General features: G+C 37.5%; 1 protein-coding gene across 6 annotated transcripts in view; it reads right to left on the reverse strand.

The window, feature by feature from the left end:
* The window catches only part of TCF12 (transcription factor 12), a 174,017-nt gene that overhangs the window by 42,325 nt on the left and 127,394 nt on the right, over nt 1–4,298 (reverse strand). The gene's annotated exons all lie outside the window — the stretch shown is intronic.

Consider the following 4,298-nt stretch of genomic DNA (forward strand, 5'->3'; position numbering starts at 1 on the left):
TTTTGAAGACACAGTACACGAAGTACGATGGTTCTTTGGAAGCGTAAGCCCGGACTCCCTTTACGTTGTAGAATACATTTCTGTATGAAAAAAGCAGTTCTGTGCCCAGATAAGACGGGGAAGAAGAGAGAAGGGGGGGACACACACGACCCCGACAACTTTGGCACATCACAAGAACGTGAATTACACAAGACAGCAAACAGACTGCAACTTCCAGCACAAAAATTCCCTCAATATTTGGACATTATCTATGCCTGCTAAGTCTTTTTGCTTTGCCACTGAACAGTGGCGTTACCTAACATTAACTCTTAATGAAGTGTACATTTTTTTTATTTTCGATATATGAATGCAGTTGGTTATTAACCGAGCTCCTGATTAAGTCAGATACGCATTTCAATCCAGGGAAAAAAAGGTTAAAGCAAAACCACATTTCTCCACCTCTGTGTCGACTGCCAACACTGTGAGTTCTCCCTGCCTCCCTCCTGACAAAAGCAGGAAAATAATTCAGGATAAGGAAAAAAATGGGCAAAGTTCAAATCAGCAATTTACAGGGAAAGAAAGCGAGTTGCAGAAATTTGGTTCATTCTGCCAAGCACCTTGCGTGTTAGTGAAATCTTCTGAATTAAAAAGATCCGCAAGAGTGACAAATTGAATACAGTAGAATACCATGGTCGGATAAAAATCTTTGTGGGTCTTCTGTATATTGTCCATTATCTCAGGACATAACTACTGTAGTGTCTGTGAATATACAAAATATACACACACTGACAAAAAATATTCACACCTCCAGCTTCAAATGCTTTCTCAGTGAACTCTTCCAATCAACTGGGAGACTACTGTGCTCAAAGTATGTTGGCAAATACATCCTGAAGTTGACATCAGCTGAAGAACACTTGCATCTTTACTGGAAGTCAGTCTACACATGCAGAACTACTTAACTATGCAGTAAAGCTAATGATATCTGAACTGAACTCTCCTCCAATACAAAAGGCATAGCAGCAGCAGCTGCAAGAAAGAACATCGCTATACTTCAGACTATTAAATCGCCAGGCCCGCAGAGTGACTTGCGGCTTCCTTCTTCCCCTAGGGACCACAAAGACCCATTTCAGTCCCCAGAGAGTCCCCAAGAAGCTTTGATTTGCAGCTAACAATGCCATTCCTTAAAGCTTCTCACTAATGTTCCGGACTCTACAGATGAGACATGCTAAAAGATCTTCAGATCTTTGCATGTGCTACTTCTCATAGCACACTAGATTAAAATCACTAATTCAGACTAACGTACAACTTAGAAAAAAAACAAACCCTAAACACTGGAAAAAGCGCTTTCAGCTTGCAAGAGTTGAAGAAGTAAGAGAACCCTTTTTTTCCCCGAAATAATTCAAGCACACAAACTTTTAAATCATTGAAAATACTTCTAGGGTAACTGAAGTCAGTTCTTTGAAGTAAAGACTATCATCAACATAGTTGTAATTGCTACTGCGCCTCCACGCACACATGCTCAATTTTCAAAATAGTTGCATTTGAGATGAAGAGCATGATCAAGCCCCCTCTCAAATAATAAGCATCATCCACCCATATTACAAGCAATTGGAAAAATGTTAAAACATACTTACTGCAGAAAAAACTAACTTTACTGTGCAGCGTTGGGAGGGGGGCTTCTCTGCATTACAACTGCCCTATACTTGTACAGAGCAATTGTAATGAATAATATATAGGTAATATTAACTGGTAATATTTACTAACACAACATTTATCAGTACAAGGAAATCATTGACATTGTTCACCATCACATGGGTAAGACAACAGCAACAGTATGATCAATAAAACAGAACAACACCACTGCAAATGCTGTCTGTAGACAAACTAGGTTGAAGACTGGTACCTCCATAATGAGATAATAAATGAATTTGCTCCTGAGTTACTTGCCCACAAATCAAAAGGATAACAGTCTCATTTTACCAAAATGGGAATTAGTTGTCCTACCCTCAGTTACATTGATGGGAATAAAATCATACTGCACAATGCTTGAAATTTATCACTGTATCTGCTCTACATTTACTGTACAAAAACGTTGTTTCTCACAGGACATTTGTTACATCGATTCACCTTACAGGATCAAACCATAATTCCATCAAGCATATCAAACTTTGACCCACAGAAGTTTACTTGCACCAGAATAGATGAAAAATAAACCTAAAAAGGAAGAATTTGAAGTTACTCTGTATTTGCAGGAACTACTACTACCAGATAAGTATTCCAAAAGCTCGTGAAGTCCCAAGTAAGTTTTTGTTTTGTGGTTGCAATTTTTATAATCCCCATTTAAGCCAAGCAACAGCTGCTCTGAAATTTGTTTTCTTAAGAGAATCATGTTACAGTGAAATGAATCATAGCTGGATCAGCGATACTGTACTGAGTACAGTTGTTTACTCCATTTTTCCTTGGTGACAAGTCAAGGGTTAATCTTATGACTCAGCCTGACAAAACAAGTCAGCTGGAGACAGGGCCAATTTTTTAAACTTGATTTCAGACAGACATGCCGTCAGCAGAGGAGCACTGAACTGACGTGCACTTTGTAGCCCGAATTGTTTCCACTCATGACCCTGTACTGTGTGTCAAAACAATAAACTGCCTATTTCTAAAGTATGTAAAGAGATTATGAAAGCTGATGCTGAGCAAAATACTGATCTAATAATAAACCAAGCTACCTGTACGAGAATACTTGCAAAGACTGTTTTAACACAGTTTTGTGAATGAACCACATGTTCTCCCTGAAAACAAACTTTTATGTGCAGTAACATTTTTGTCCAACTTGTCAGAGCCACAAAGCAAATACACAATAAGCATATGTAACCCATCACTTGAGTTTATAAAAAATAAACATAATTTCTCCAGATCACTGAAAATTATACCATATGAAAGATAATTATGTAACTGTCTCAACGGACAAGAGCCATCATCTGGTCAAACATATTCCACAAGAAGACTGAAATATCAAAATACTTTAGAAAGGTTATTGCTTTTTATCACAGTTTTGTTATTTTAAATGGCTCTATTCAAACACAACAGGAAGCAAAAACTTTTCCAATTAATTATGTGCAACTAGGAATTAAAGTTCCTTTTTCACCAACAAAAGCAACTGTGATGTGTAAACCCAAGTATCGTGAGTTTCCTTGCAGAGAGTTGGCTTCAATCCTGCTTAAAAAACAGTAACGTGGTAAGAGCCCAACCCGCTTTTGATAGCGATACCAATTCTATTGTTCTTACTAATTTCCATTTAATTTCTTAGGGGCTAGGTTAACCTGCTATCTTTGGAAATAAGGCAAAGACAACTGCCCTAGAAGTCTCTCCTTTCCTCCCCACTCTGTCCGAGGTTGGCAGTTACTATCAATTTCAACCACGTTTGACAGAGGAACAGAAGTTTCACAAGCAATTAAGTTCTTACCAGTTCTAAGAAAACTGGAACCTGAAGAGAAGAGACAGACCCCAACTGATGCCCCACTGAAATAAAGGCAAAGAATGGGGAATAGAGGATAAAAGACAAATTCATAGAAAATTAGTCCTATAACTGAACAACCTGTCACTAATTAAAATATACATAGTAAGTTTGAGCTGCTTCTCCTGCAACAATTCAGAAAAAAAAAAATTCTAGACATCTTAGGACTCCCAGTATAACTTATTTTAAAACCAAATATTTACGAAGATTAACTATAGAAAGGCCAGAGTTAGGATCATTGGTAAAGGATGCATGGAACATCACACATAAAGTAGCTGTTAGAATAGGCAAGATTTCAAGCCTTAAGAAACAAACCCGGCTGTTTTAAGGGGAAAACAAATTGCTTATTAAACTGTCCTCTATTTAATTCATCACTTAAGTAAATGTTAATTTATTTTAAAATCCTGGAAGTATAGCCTTCTGTTGTTAACCAACCACTAAGTATGCTGTTCAGCAGAGACAGAGCAGACTAACTGTATGGAAGACAATTTAAAATAACCCAGTGGACTAAATTTGATAGGCAAAACCCACACAATATCCAAAGGAAAATGTTTTAAGCAAATTAATTTACTCATCTACACAAGAGCTAAAATAGTTTGGTGGTTTTCTTGTTCAAAAGATTTGTCTTTAACTTCACATTTAACATTGACATTATTATAAGCAGGGAAGAGGGAACAGTTTGAAGGGATAGAGAACAGACAACAAACACTAATGAAATTGATATTAATTGCTACCCATTACTTCTACCTAGCAATATTACAAGGGGGGGGGGGGGGGGCTTGGGGGGGGGTTGTTGGTTTTTTTG

This window comes from Haliaeetus leucocephalus, unplaced genomic scaffold, assembly GCF_000737465.1.
Source record: "Haliaeetus leucocephalus isolate CR32 unplaced genomic scaffold, Haliaeetus_leucocephalus-4.0 Scaffold339, whole genome shotgun sequence".
Classification (NCBI taxonomy): domain Eukaryota; kingdom Metazoa; phylum Chordata; class Aves; order Accipitriformes; family Accipitridae; genus Haliaeetus; species Haliaeetus leucocephalus.